We start from the raw sequence: 16,147 nt of genomic DNA, 5'->3' as shown, positions 1-16,147 counted from the left end.
ACCAAGTGTTTTAATTGACATCAGATGATCAAAACAATAAACCCTGAGAGCATAGAACAAAGATAAATAAAGTTATGAGCAGAACTTAATACAACAGAAAACGTATAAAATTCAGGTGATGTAGTAAGTCCATAGAATATTCTTTGACAATATTTAAAATACACACTTTGATTAAAGAAAACCAAAACATAAGTAAAGAATATACAGAAAAAATCAGGAGAATGTTGTAGCAGAGAATATATGAAATGCCAGTAAATTTGAATATTTCTGTAAAGTGGACCATTTCCTAGCTCCTAAAGTTTACCAAAATTGACATTAGAGGAAATCATGTAAGGTCATCATGTCTGCCCTTGGCATTCTAGGAACGCCGTGGCCTCAGAATGCAGCATGTGTTCTCCATGATAACCTGCAGAGAGCGAGCGGGGCTGAGGGAGTTTGGAACACTGCCCTCACTGAGGGAGTGGGTGTGGCCATCTCTGCGGTGACAGAACAAAGGCAGGGGAGAAGGGGGCCAAGGGCAGGGCCCTCACAGCCCGGTACGTCCAGTCGGGTGTCACAAGCATTTAGGCCTAGGCCAAAGGGCGCCTTCTTTGTCTGCACAGCTGCCCCAACTCTCACCTTTCCACTGAAGCCGCCCTCTTACTTGAAGTGTGTGTGGAACCGGTTTGCACAGTACACCTCGCTGCACAGCTAACCATAGGTCTGGGCATCGTAGCTTCCTGCCAGGTGACCGAAGTTCGCAGGCACATGGGTCGTGGGACACACGCGGGGAGCCTCCTGCCCGGGCCACAGGCCGCCAAAAGCCACTACCCCAGATCGGTGGCAGCAAAGCAGTCCTGTCTGAGTCCCTGCCTCTAGAGGGAGTATTGGACCAACACTTGTAGTAAACGGGGTCATCGGGGTAACTCATTGGAGGGACACAAGTAAATCTTTGCGGACTTTCTGATGAAGCTTACGAGCGTTCACACCTAAGCCTCTTACAAAGTCAGATGTTTACCTAAACATGAGCTCATGATCTAAATTTACACAATAATGAAGAAATCAAATACCGGGGGAGACAATCAGCAAAAACAATCAATACCAGAATTAGATTTCCTAGGCCATCCATCAGATGTTGGAATAATCAGGTGCAAGGCAGAAAATATACACAAAACTGGAACTGAAACAAGGAACAAGGATGTTTTCAAAGACTGGTAGGATCTCTAAAACATTTTTAAAGTACATGTCATTGATAAAGCTAAATACTGAAAGGTTGTATAATGCAACAGATTCATCCTTGAGAAGAGTGAAATTATGCTCTTTTGAAAACTATGGCAGGTGAGATTTTCTGCCTAATAATATGAGAAGATTTCTCTAAAAATACACATTATTTCAAAGACATATAAGCTGTGAAATAAGTTAAGGGTATTTCAAATGGCTTGTCTGCAAAGAAAGGGGAGATGTAGGGAATCACAGAATGTCGAGGGGAAAATAGGTCAATATACACTTTACTATATTGTGAACAAAGCCTTAGGCCAGCAACAATGTAGAGGACCTGACCCTTAGAAATTTACAAGTAAGCTGGTATCTTCAAAATTTCAAATCTTTATAAGTAAAAAGATTTATTAAAATGAGTAACCAAGTGTTTTAATGGACATCAGAAGATCAAAACAATAAACCCTGAGAACATAGAAAAAAGAAAAATAAAGATATGAGCAGAACTTAATACAACGGAAATCGTATAACATTCAGGTGATGTAGTAAGTCCAAAGAATATTCATTGACAAGATTTAAAAGACACACTTTGATTAAGGAAAACAAAAACATAAGGAAAGAATATACAGAAAGAATCAGGACAATGTTATAGCAGAGAATATCTGAAATGCCAGTAAATTTGAACATTTGTGTAAAGTGGACCATTTCCTAGCTCCTAAAGTTTACCAAAACTGACACAAGAGGAAATCCTTTAAGGTCATCTTGTTTGCCCTTGGCATTCTCGGAATGCCATGGACTCAGAATGCAGCATCTGTAGTCCATGGTAACCTGCGGAGAGGGGGCCGGGCTGAGGGAGGTTGGAACACTGCCCTCACTCAGGGAGTGGGTGTGGCCATCGCTGCTGTGACTGAACAAAGGGCAGGGGAGAAGGGGTCCCAGTACTGGGCCCTCAGAGCCCGGCATGCCCAGTGGGGTGTCACAAGAATTAAGGCCCTGGCCAAAGTGCGCCTTCTTTGTATGCACAGCTGCCCAAACTCTCACCTTTCCACTCGGGCCTCCCTCTTACTTGAAGTGTGTGTGGAACCTGTCCGGGCAGTACACCTCGCTACACAGCTAACCATATGTCTGGGCATCGTAGCTTCCTGCCAGGTGACCGAAGTTCACAGGCAGATGGGACCCTGGGACACACGCGGAGAGGCTCCTGCCCGGGCCACAGGCCGCCCAATGCCACTGCCCCAGATCGTGGGGCACAAAGCAGCCCTGTCTGAGGCCGTGCCTCTAGAGGGAGTATGGGACCAACATTTGTAGAAAACGGGGTCCTCGCGGGTATCTCATTGGAGGGACACAAATAAATCTTTGCCGACTTTCTGATGAAGCTTAAGAGTGTTCACACCTAAGCCTCTTACAAGGTCAGATGTTTAGCTAAACATGAGCTCATGATCTAAATTTACACAATAATGAAGAAATCAGCTACAGGGGGAGACAATCAGCAAAAACAATCAATACCAGAATTAGATACCCTATGCCATACATAAGGCGTTGGAATAATCAGGTGCAAGGCAGAAAATATACATGAAACTGGAACTGAAACAAGGAACAATGATGTTATCAAAGACTGTTAGGATCTCTAAAACATTTTTAAAGTACATATCATTGATGAAGCTAAATACTCAAAGGTTGTGTAATACAACAGATTCATCATTGAGAAGAGTGAAATTATGCTGTTTTGAAAATTATGGCAGGTCCGATTTTCTGCCTAAATATATAAGAAGATTTCTCTAAAAATACACATTATTTCAAAGGCTTATTGGCTGTGAAATAAGTTAAGGGTATTTCAAATGGCTTCTCTGCAAAGAAAGGTGAGATGTAGGAAATCACAGAAAGTCGAGGGGAAAATAGGTCAATGTATACTGTGCTATATTGTGAACTAAGCCTTAGGCCAGCAACAATGTAGAGGACCTGACCCTTAGAAACTTACAGGTAAGCTGGAATCTTGAAAATTTCAAATCGTTATAAGTAAAAAGATTTATTAAAATGAATAACCAAGTGTTTTAATTGACATCAGATTATCAAAACAATAAACTCTGAAAGCATAGAACAAAGATAAATAAAGTTATGAGCAGAACTTAATACAACAGAAAACGTATAAAATTCAGGTGATGTAGTAAGTCCATAGAATATTCTTTGACAATATTTAAAATACACACTTTGATTAAAGAAAACCAAAACATAAGTAAAGAATATACAGAAAAAATCAGGAGAATGTTGTAGCAGAGAATATATGAAATGCCAGTAAATTTGAATATTTCTGTAAAGTGGACCATTTCCTAGCTCCTAAATTTTACAAAAATTGACATTAGAGGAAATCATTTAAGGTCATCATGTCTGCCCTTGGCATTCTCGGAACGCCCTGACCTCAGAATGCAGCATCTGTTTTCCATGGTAACCTGTGGAGAGGGAGCGGGGCTGAGGGAGGTTGGAACACTGCCCACACTGAGGGAGTGGGTGTGGACATCTCTGCGGTGACAGAACAAAGGCAGTGGAGAAGGGGGCCAAGGGCTAGGCCCTCACAGCCCGGCACGCCCTGTCGGGTGTCACAAGCATTTAGGCCTAGGCCAAAGGGCGCCTTCTTTGTCTGCACAGCTGCCCAAACTCTCACCTTTCCACTCAAGCAGCCCTCTAACTTGAAGTGTGTGTGGAACCGGTCCGCAAAGTACACCTCGCTGCACAGCTAACCATAGGTCTGGGCATCGTAGCTTCCTGCCAGGTGACCGAAGTTCGCACGCACATGGGTCGTGGGACACACGCGGGGAGCCTCCTGCCCGGGCCACAGGCCGCCAAAAGCCACTACACCAGATCGGTGGCAGCAAAGCAGTCCTGTCTGAGTCCCTGCCTCTAGAGAGAGTATTGGACCAACACTTGTAGTAAACGGGGTCATCGGGGTAACTCATTGGAGGGACACAAATAAATCTTTGCGGACTTTCTGATGAAGCTTAGGAGCGTTCACACCTAAGCCTCTTACAAAGTCAGATGTTTAGCTAAACATGGGCTCATGATGTAAATTTACACAATAATGAAGAAATCAAATACCGGGGAAGACAATCAGCAAAAACAATCAATACCAGAATTAGATTCCCTAGGTCATCCATCAGATGTTGGAATAATCAGGTGCAAGGCAGAAAATATACACAAAACTGGAACTGAAACAAGGAACAAGGATGTTTTCAAAGACTGGTAGGATCTCTAAAACATTTTTAAAGTACATGTCATTGATAAAGCTAAATACTGAAAGGTTGTATAATGCAACAGATTCATCCTTGAGAAGAGTGAAATTATGCTCTTTTGAAAACTATGGCAGGTGAGATTTTCTGCCTAATAATATGAGAAGATTTCTCTAAAAATACACATTATTTCAAAGACATATAAGCTGTGAAATAAGTTAAGGGTATTTCAAAGGGCTTGTCTGCAAAGAAAGGGGAGATGTAGGGAATCACAGAAAGTCGAGGGGAAAATAGGTCAATATACACTTTACTATATTGTGAACAAAGCCTTAGGCCAGCAGCAATGTAGAGGACCTGACCCTTAGAAACTTACAAGTAAGCTGGTATCTTCAAAAGTTCAAATCTTTATAAGTAAAAAGATTTATTAAAATGAGTAACCAAGTGTTTTAATTGACATCAGAAGATCAAAACAATAAACCCTGAGAAAATAGAAAAAAGAAAAATAAAGATTTGAGCAGCACTTAAAACAACGGAAATCGGATAAAATTCAGGTGATGTAGTAAGTCCAAAGAATATTCATTGACAAGATTTAAAAGACACACTTTGATTAAGGAAAACAAAAACATAAGGAAAGAATATACAGAAAGAATCAGGACAATGTTATAGCAGAGAATATCTGAAATGCCAGTAAATTTGAACATATGTGTAAAGTGGACCATTTCCTAGCTCCTAAAATTTACGAAAACTGACACAAGAGGAAATCATTTAAGGTCATCATGTCTGCCCTTGGCATTCTCGGAACGCCCTGGCCTCAGAATGCAGCATCTGTAGTGAATGGGAACCTGCGGAGTGGGGGCGGGGCTGAGGGAGGTTGGAACACTGCCCACACTGAGGGAGTGGGTGAGGCCATCTCTGCTGTAACTGAACAAACAGCAGTGGAGCAGTGGTTCCAGTGCAGGGCCCTCAGAGCCCGTCAGGCCCAGTGGGGTGTCACAAGCCTTTAGGCCCAGGCCAAAGGGCACCTTCTTTGTCTGCACAGCTGCCTAAACTCTCACCTTTCCACTCAGGTCGCCTTCTTACTTGAAGTGTGTGTGGAACCTGTCCACGCAGTACACCTCGCTGCACAGCCAACCATAGGTCTGGGCATCGTAGCTTCCTGCCAGGTGACCGAAGTTCGCAGGCAGATGGGTCCCTGGGACACACGCGGAGAGGATCCTGCCCGGGCCACAGGCCGCCCACAGCCACTGCCACTGCTCGTGGGGCGCAAAGCAGCCCTGTCTGAGGCCGTGCCTCTAGAGGGAGTATTGGACCAACACTTGTAGAAAACGGAGTCCTCGCGGGCAATTCATTGGAGGGACACAAATAAATCTTTGCGGACTTTCTGATGAAGTTTACGAGTGTTCACACCTAAGCCTCTTACAAGGTCAGATGTTTAGCTAAACATGAGCTTATGATCTAAATTTACACAATAATGAAGAAATCAGCTACAGGGGGAGACAAGCAGCAAAAACAATCAATACCAGAATTAGATTCCCTAGGCCATCCGTCAGACGTTGGAATAATCAGGTGCAACGCAGAATATATAGATGAAACTGGAACTGAAACAAGGAACAAGGATGTTTTCAAAGACTGCTAGGATCTCTAAAACATTTTTAAAGTACATGTCATTGCTGAAGCTAAATACTCAACGGTTGTGTAATACAACAGATTCATCATTGAGAAGAGTGAAATTATGCTGTTTTGAAAACTATGGCAGGTGAGATTTTCTGCCTAATAATATGAGAAGATTTCTCTAAAAATACACATTATTTCAAAGACTTAATGGCTGTGTAATATGTTAAATGTATTTCTAATGGCTTGTCTGCAAAGAAAGGTGAGATGTAGGAAATCACAGAAAGTCGAGGGGAAAATAGGTCAATATACACTTTACTATATTGTGAACAAAGCCTTAGGCCAGCAACAATGTAGATGACCTGACCCTTAGAAACTTACAGGTAAGCTGGAATCTTGAAAATTTCAAATCGTTATAAGTAAAAAGATTTATTAAAATGAATAACCAAGTGTTTTAATTGACATCAGATGATCAAAACAATAAACCCTGAGAGCATAGAACAAAGATAAATAAAGTTATGAGCAGAACTTAATACAACAGAAAACGTATAAAATTCAGGTGATGTAGTAAGTCCATAGAATATTCTTTGACAATATTTAAAATACACACTTTGATTAAAGAAAACCAAAACATAAGTAAAGAATATACAGAAAAAATCAGGAGAATGTTGTAGCAGAGAATATATGAAATGCCAGTAAATTTGAATATTTCTGTAAATTGGACCATTTCCTAGCTCCTAAAGTTTACAAAAATTGACATTAGAGGAAATCATTTAAGGTCATCATGTCTGCCCTTGGCATTCTCGGAACGCCCTGGCCTCAGAATGCAGCATCTGTTTTCCATGGTAACCTGTGGAGAGGGAGCGGGGCTGAGGGAGGTTGGAACACTGCCCACACTGAGGGAGTGGGTGTGGACATCTCTGCGGTGACAGAACAAAGGCAGTGGAGAAGGGGGCCAAGGGCTAGGCCCTCACAGCCCGGCACGCCCTGTCGGGTGTCACAAGCATTTAGGCCTAGGCCAAAGGGCGCCTTCTTTGTCTGCACAGCTGCCCAAACTCTCACCTTTCCACTCAAGCAGCCCTCTAACTTGAAGTGTGTGTGGAACCGGTCCGCAAAGTACACCTCGCTGCACAGCTAACCATAGGTCTGGGCATCGTAGCTTCCTGCCAGGTGACCGAAGTTCGCAGGCACATGGGTCGTGGGACACACGCGGGGAGCCTCCTGCCCGGGCCACAGGCCGCCAAAAGCCACTACACCAGATCGGTGGCAGCAAAGCAGTCCTGTCTGAGTCCCTGCCTCTAGAGAGAGTATTGGACCAACACTTGTAGTAAACGGGGTCATCGGGGTAACTCATTGGAGGGACACAAATAAATCTTTGCGGACTTTATAATGAAGCTTAGGAGCGTTCACACCTAAGCCTCTTACAAAGTAAGATGTTTACCTAAACATGGGCTCATGATCTAAATTTACACAATAATGAAGAAATCAAATACCGGGGGAGACAATCAGCATAAACAATCAATACCATAATTAGATTCCCTAGGTCATCCATCAGATGTTGGAATAATCAGGTGCAAGGCAGAAAATATACACAAAACTGGAACTGAAACAAGGAACAAGGATGTTTTCAAAGACTGGTAGGATCTCTAAAACATTTTTAAAGTACATGTCATTGATAAAGCTAAATACTGAAAGGTTGTATAATGCAACAGATTCATCCTTGAGAAGAGTGAAATTATGCTCTTTTGAAAACTATGGCAGGTGAGATTTTCTGCCTAATAATATGAGAAGATTTCTCTAAAAATACACATTATTTCAAAGACATATAAGCTGTGAAATAAGTTAAGGGTATTTCAAAGGGCTTGTCTGCAAAGAAAGGGGAGATGTAGGGAATCACAGAAAGTCGAGGGGAAAATAGGTCAATATACACTTTACTATATTGTGAACAAAGCCTTAGGCCAGCAGCAATGTAGAGGACCTGACCCTTAGAAACTTACAAGTAAGCTGGTATCTTCAAAAGTTCAAATCTTTATAAGTAAAAAGATTTATTAAAATGAGTAACCAAGTGTTTTAATTGACATCAGAAGATCAAAACAATAAACCCTGAGAAAATAGAAAAAAGAAAAATAAAGATTTGAGCAGCACTTTAAACAACGGAAATCGGATAAAATTCAGGTGATGTAGTAAGTCCAAAGGATATTCATTGACAAGATTTAAAAGACACACTTTGATTAAGGAAAACAAAAACATAAGGAAAGAATATACAGAAAGAATCAGGACAATGTTATAGCAGAGAATATCTGAAATGCCAGTAAATTTGAACATATGTGTAAAGTGGACCATTTCCTAGCTCCTAAAGTTTACCAAAACTGACACAAGAGGAAATCATTTAAGGTCATCATGTCTGCCCTTGGCATTCTCGGAACGCCCTGGCCTCAGAATGCAGCATCTGTAGTGAATGGGAACCTGCGGAGTGGGGGCGGGGCTGAGGGAGGTTGGAACACTGCCCACACTGAGGGAGTGGGTGAGGCCATCTCTGCTGTAACTGAACAAACAGCAGTGGAGCAGTGGTTCCAGTGCAGGGCCCTCAGAGCCCGTCAGGCCCAGTGGGGTGTCACAAGCCTTTAGGCCCAGGCCAAAGGGCACCTTCTTTGTCTGCACAGCTGCCCAAACTCTCACCTTTCCACTCAGGTCGCCTTCTTACTTGAAGTGTGTGTGGAACCTGTTCACGCAGTACACCTCGCTGCACAGCCAACCATAGGTCTGGGCATCGTAGCTTCCTGCCAGGTGACCGAAGTTCGCAGGCAGATGGGTCCCTGGGACACACGCGGAGAGGCTCCTGCCCGGGCCACAGGCCGCCCACAGCCACTGCCACTGCTCGTGGGGCGCAAAGCAGCCCTGTCTGAGGCCGTGCCTCTAGAGGGAGTATTGGACCAACACTTATAGAAAACGGAGTTCTCGCGGGCAACTCATTGGAGGGACACAAATAAATCTTTGCGGACTTTCTGATGAAGTTTACGAGTGTTCACACCTAAGCCTCTTACAAGGTCAGATGTTTAGCTAAACATGAGCTTATGATCTAAATTTACACAATAATGAAGAAATCAGCTACAGGGGGAGACAATCAGCAAAAACAATCAATACCAGAATTAGATTCCCTAGGCCATCCGTCAGACGTTGGAATAATCAGGTGCAACGCAGAAAATATAGATGAAACTGGAACTGAAACAAGGAACAAGGATGTTTTCAAAGACTGCTAGGATCTCTAAAACATTTTTAAAGTACATGTCATTGCTGAAGCTAAATACTCAAAGGTTGTGTAATACAACAGATTCATCATTGAGAAGAGTGAAATTATGCTGTTTTGAAAACTATGGCAGGTGAGATTTTCTGCCTAATAATATGAGAAGATTTCTCTAAAAATACACTTTATTTCAAAGACTTAATGGCTGTTTAATATGTTAAGGGTATTTTAAATGGCTTGTCTGCAAAGAAAGGTGAGATGTAGGAAATCACAGAAATTCGAGGGGAAAATAGGTCAATATATACTTTGCTACATTGTGAACTAAGCCTTAGACCAGCAACAATGTAGAGGACCTGACCCTTAGAAACTTACAAGTAAGCTGGAATATTAAAAAGTTCAAATCTTTATAAGTAAAAAGATTTATTAAAATGAGTAACCAAGTGTTTTAATTGACATCAGAAGACCAAAGCAATAAACCCTGAGAACATAGAAAAAAGAAAAATAAAGATATGAGCAGAACTTAATACAATGGAAAACGTATAAAATTTAGGTGATGTAGTAAGTCCAAAGAATATTCTTTGACAAGATTTAAAAGACACACTTTGATTAAGGAAAACAAAAACATAAGTAAAGAATATACAGAAAGAATCAGGACAATGTTATAGCAGAGAATATATGAAATGCCAGTAAATTTGAACATTTCTGTAAAGTGGACCATTTGCTAGCTCCTAAAGTTTACCAAAACTGACACAAGAGGAAATCATTTAAGGTCATCATGTCTGCCATTGGCATTCTCGGAACTCCCTGGCCTCAGAATCCAGCATCTGTAGTCCATGGTAACCTGCTGAGAGGGGGCGGGGCTGAGGGAGTTTGGAACACTGCCCTCACTGAGGGAGTGGGTGTGGCCATCTCTGCTGTGACTGAACAAAGGGTAGGGGTGCAGGGGTCCCAGTGCAGGGCCCTCAGAGCCGGGCAGGCCCAGTTGGGTGTCACAAGCATTTAGGCCCAGGCCAAAGAACGCCTTCTTTGTATGCACAGCTGCCCAAACTCTCACCTTTCCACTCTGGCGGCCCTCTTACTAGAAGTGTGTGTGGAACCTGTCCGCGCAGTACACCTCGCTGCACAGTCAACCATAGGTCTGGGCATCGTAGCATCCTGCCAGGTGACTGAAGTTCGCAGGCTGATGGGTCCCTGGGACACACGCGGAGAGGCTCCTGCCCGGGCCACAGGCAGCCCACTGCCACTGCCACTGCTCGTGGGGCGCAAAGCAGCCCTGTCAGAGGCCGTGCCTCTAGAGGGAGTATTGGACCAACACTTGTAGAAAACGGGGTCCTCGCGGGCAACTCATTGGAGGGACACAAATAAATCTTTGCGGACTTTCTGATGAAGCTTACGAGTGTTCACACCTTAGCCTCTTACAAGGTCAGATGTTTAGCTAAACATGAGCTCATGATGTAAATTTACACAATAATGAAGAAATCAGCAACAGGGGGTGACAATCAGCAAAAACAATCAATACCAGAATTAGATTCCCTAGGCCATCCATCGGACGTTGGAATAATCAGGTGCAAGGCAGAAAATATACATAAAACTGGAACTGAAACAAGGAAGAAGGATGTTTTCAAAGACTGGTAGGATCTCTAAAACATTTTTAAAGTACATGTCATTGATAAAGCTAAATACTGAAAGGTTGTATAATGCAACAGATTCATCCTTGAGAAGAGTGAAATTATGCTCTTTTGAAAACTATGGCAGGTGAGATTTTCTGCCTAATAATATGAGAAGATTTCTCTAAAAATACACATTATTTCAAAGACATATAAGCTGTGAAATAAGTTAAGGGTATTTCAAAGGGCTTGTCTGCAAAGAAAGGGGAGATGTAGGGAATCACAGAAAGTCGAGGGGAAAATAGGTCAATATACACTTTACTATATTGTGAACAAAGCCTTAGGCCAGCAGCAATGTAGAGGACCTGACCCTTAGAAACTTACAAGTAAGCTGGTATCTTCAAAAGTTCAAATCTTTATAAGTAAAAAGATTTATTAAAATGAGTAACCAAGTGTTTTAATTGACATCAGAAGATCAAAACAATAAACCCTGAGAAAATAGAAAAAAGAAAAATAAAGATTTGAGCAGCACTTTAAACAACGGAAATCGGATAAAATTCAGGTGATGTAGTAAGTCCAAAGGATATTCATTGACAAGATTTAAAAGACACACTTTGATTAAGGAAAACAAAAACATAAGGAAAGAATATACAGAAAGAATCAGGACAATGTTATAGCAGAGAATATCTGAAATGCCAGTAAATTTGAACATATGTGTAAAGTGGACCATTTCCTAGCTCCTAAAGTTTACCAAAACTGACACAAGAGGAAATCATTTAAGGTCATCATGTCTGCCCTTGGCATTCTCGGAACGCCCTGGCCTCAGAATGCAGCATCTGTAGTGAATGGGAACCTGCGGAGTGGGGGCGGGGCTGAGGGAGGTTGGAACACTGCCCACACTGAGGGAGTGGGTGAGGCCATCTCTGCTGTAACTGAACAAACAGCAGTGGAGCAGTGGTTCCAGTGCAGGGCCCTCAGAGCCCGTCAGGCCCAGTGGGGTGTCACAAGCCTTTAGGCCCAGGCCAAAGGGCACCTTCTTTGTCTGCACAGCTGCCCAAACTCTCACCTTTCCACTCAGGTCGCCTTCTTACTTGAAGTGTGTGTGGAACCTGTTCACGCAGTACACCTCGCTGCACAGCCAACCATAGGTCTGGGCATCGTAGCTTCCTGCCAGGTGACCGAAGTTCGCAGGCAGATGGGTCCCTGGGACACACGCGGAGAGGCTCCTGCCCGGGCCACAGGCCGCCCACAGCCACTGCCACTGCTCGTGGGGCGCAAAGCAGCCCTGTCTGAGGCCGTGCCTCTAGAGGGAGTATTGGACCAACACTTATAGAAAACGGAGTTCTCGCGGGCAACTCATTGGAGGGACACAAATAAATCTTTGCGGACTTTCTGATGAAGTTTACGAGTGTTCACACCTAAGCCTCTTACAAGGTCAGATGTTTAGCTAAACATGAGCTTATGATCTAAATTTACACAATAATGAAGAAATCAGCTACAGGGGGAGACAATCAGCAAAAACAATCAATACCAGAATTAGATTCCCTAGGCCATCCGTCAGACGTTGGAATAATCAGGTGCAACGCAGAAAATATAGATGAAACTGGAACTGAAACAAGGAACAAGGATGTTTTCAAAGACTGCTAGGATCTCTAAAACATTTTTAAAGTACATGTCATTGCTGAAGCTAAATACTCAAAGGTTGTGTAATACAACAGATTCATCATTGAGAAGAGTGAAATTATGCTGTTTTGAAAACTATGGCAGGTGAGATTTTCTGCCTAATAATATGAGAAGATTTCTCTAAAAATACACTTTATTTCAAAGACTTAATGGCTGTTTAATATGTTAAGGGTATTTTAAATGGCTTGTCTGCAAAGAAAGGTGAGATGTAGGAAATCACAGAAATTCGAGGGGAAAATAGGTCAATATATACTTTGCTACATTGTGAACTAAGCCTTAGACCAGCAACAATGTAGAGGACCTGACCCTTAGAAACTTACAAGTAAGCTGGAATATTAAAAAGTTCAAATCTTTATAAGTAAAAAGATTTATTAAAATGAGTAACCAAGTGTTTTAATTGACATCAGAAGATCAAAGCAATAAACCCTGAGAACATAGAAAAAAGAAAAATAAAGATATGAGCAGAACTTAATACAATGGAAAACGTATAAAATTTAGGTGATGTAGTAAGTCCAAAGAATATTCTTTGACAAGATTTAAAAGACACACTTTGATTAAGGAAAACAAAAACATAAGTAAAGAATATACAGAAAGAATCAGGACAATGTTATAGCAGAGAATATATGAAATGCCAGTAAATTTGAACATTTCTGTAAAGTGGACCATTTGCTAGCTCCTAAAGTTTACCAAAACTGACACAAGAGGAAATCATTTAAGGTCATCATGTCTGCCATTGGCATTCTCGGAACTCCCTGGCCTCAGAATCCAGCATCTGTAGTCCATGATAACCTGCTGAGAGGGGGCGGGGCTGAGGGAGTTTGGAACACTGCCCTCACTGAGGGAGTGGGTGTGGCCATCTCTGCTGTGACTGAACAAAGGGTAGGGGTGCAGGGGTCCCAGTGCAGGGCCCTCAGAGCCGGGCAGGCCCAGTTGGGTGTCACAAGCATTTAGGCCCAGGCCAAAGAACGCCTTCTTTGTATGCACAGCTGCCCAAACTCTCACCTTTCCACTCTGGCTGCCCTCTTACTAGAAGTGTGTGTGGAACCTGTCCGCGCAGTACACCTCGCTGCACAGTCAACCATAGGTCTGGGCATCGTAGCATCCTGCCAGGTGACTGAAGTTCGCAGGCTGATGGGTCCCTGGGACACACGCGGAGAGGCTCCTGCCCGGGCCACAGGCAGCCCACTGCCACTGCCACTGCTCGTGGGGCGCAAAGCAGCCCTGTCAGAGGCCGTGCCTCTAGAGGGAGTATTGGACCAACACTTGTAGAAAACGGGGTCCTCGCGGGCAACTCATTGGAGGGACACAAATAAATCTTTGCGGACTTTCTGATGAAGCTTACGAGTGTTCACACCTTAGCCTCTTACAAGGTCAGATGTTTAGCTAAACATGAGCTCATGATGTAAATTTACACAATAATGAAGAAATCAGCAACAGGGGGTGACAATCAGCAAAAACAATCAATACCAGAATTAGATTCCCTAGGCCATCCATCGGACGTTGGAATAATCAGGTGCAAGGCAGAAAATATACATAAAACTGGAACTGAAACAAGGAAGAAGGATGTTTTCAAAGACTGGTAGGATCTCTAAAACATTTTTAAAGTACATGTCATTGATAAAGCTAAATACTGAAAGGTTGTATAATGCAACAGATTCATCCTTGAGAAGAGTGAAATTATGCTCTTTTGAAAACTATGGCAGGTGAGATTTTCTGCCTAATAATATGAGAAGATTTCTCTAAAAATACACATTATTTCAAAGACATATAAGCTGTGAAATAAGTTAAGGGTATTTCAAAGGGCTTGTCTGCAAAGAAAGGGGAGATGTAGGGAATCACAGAAAGTCGAGGGGAAAATAGGTCAATATACACTTTACTATATTGTGAACAAAGCCTTAGGCCAGCAGCAATGTAGAGGACCTGACCCTTAGAAACTTACAAGTAAGCTGGTATCTTCAAAAGTTCAAATCTTTATAAGTAAAAAGATTTATTAAAATGAGTAACCAAGTGTTTTAATTGACATCAGAAGATCAAAACAATAAACCCTGAGAAAATAGAAAAAAGAAAAATAAAGATTTGAGCAGCACTTTAAACAACGGAAATCGGATAAAATTCAGGTGATGTAGTAAGTCCAAAGGATATTCATTGACAAGATTTAAAAGACACACTTTGATTAAGGAAAACAAAAACATAAGGAAAGAATATACAGAAAGAATCAGGACAATGTTATAGCAGAGAATATCTGAAATGCCAGTAAATTTGAACATATGTGTAAAGTGGACCATTTCCTAGCTCCTAAAGTTTACCAAAACTGACACAAGAGGAAATCATTTAAGGTCATCATGTCTGCCCTTGGCATTCTCGGAACGCCCTGGCCTCAGAATGCAGCATCTGTAGTGAATGGGAACCTGCGGAGTGGGGGCGGGGCTGAGGGAGGTTGGAACACTGCCCACACTGAGGGAGTGGGTGAGGCCATCTCTGCTGTAACTGAACAAACAGCAGTGGAGCAGTGGTTCCAGTGCAGGGCCCTCAGAGCCCGTCAGGCCCAGTGGGGTGTCACAAGCCTTTAGGCCCAGGCCAAAGGGCACCTTCTTTGTCTGCACAGCTGCCCAAACTCTCACCTTTCCACTCAGGTCGCCTTCTTACTTGAAGTGTGTGTGGAACCTGTTCACGCAGTACACCTCGCTGCACAGCCAACCATAGGTCTGGGCATCGTAGCTTCCTGCCAGGTGACCGAAGTTCGCAGGCAGATGGGTCCCTGGGACACACGCGGAGAGGCTCCTGCCCGGGCCACAGGCCGCCCACAGCCACTGCCACTGCTCGTGGGGCGCAAAGCAGCCCTGTCTGAGGCCGTGCCTCTAGAGGGAGTATTGGACCAACACTTATAGAAAACGGAGTTCTCGCGGGCAACTCATTGGAGGGACACAAATAAATCTTTGCGGACTTTCTGATGAAGTTTACGAGTGTTCACACCTAAGCCTCTTACAAGGTCAGATGTTTAGCTAAACATGAGCTTATGATCTAAATTTACACAATAATGAAGAAATCAGCTACAGGGGGAGACAATCAGCAAAAACAATCAATACCAGAATTAGATTCCCTAGGCCATCCGTCAGACGTTGGAATAATCAGGTGCAACGCAGAAAATATAGATGAAACTGGAACTGAAACAAGGAACAAGGATGTTTTCAAAGACTGCTAGGATCTCTAAAACATTTTTAAAGTACATGTCATTGCTGAAGCTAAATACTCAAAGGTTGTGTAATACAACAGATTCATCATTGAGAAGAGTGAAATTATGCTGTTTTGAAAACTATGGCAGGTGAGATTTTCTGCCTAATAATATGAGAAGATTTCTCTAAAAATACACTTTATTTCAAAGACTTAATGGCTGTTTAATATGTTAAGGGTATTTTAAATGGCTTGTCTGCAAAGAAAGGTGAGATGTAGGAAATCACAGAAATTCGAGGGGAAAATAGGTCAATATATACTTTGCTACATTGTGAACTAAGCCTTAGACCAGCAACAATGTAGAGGACCTGACCCTTAGAAACTTACAAGTAAGCTGGAATATTAAAAAGTTCAAA

This window comes from Mesoplodon bidens (assembly GCF_964165515.1).
Source record: "Mesoplodon bidens genome assembly, chromosome: Y".
NCBI classification, from domain to species: domain Eukaryota; kingdom Metazoa; phylum Chordata; class Mammalia; order Artiodactyla; family Ziphiidae; genus Mesoplodon; species Mesoplodon bidens.
This window is presented reverse-complemented; position numbering follows the sequence as displayed.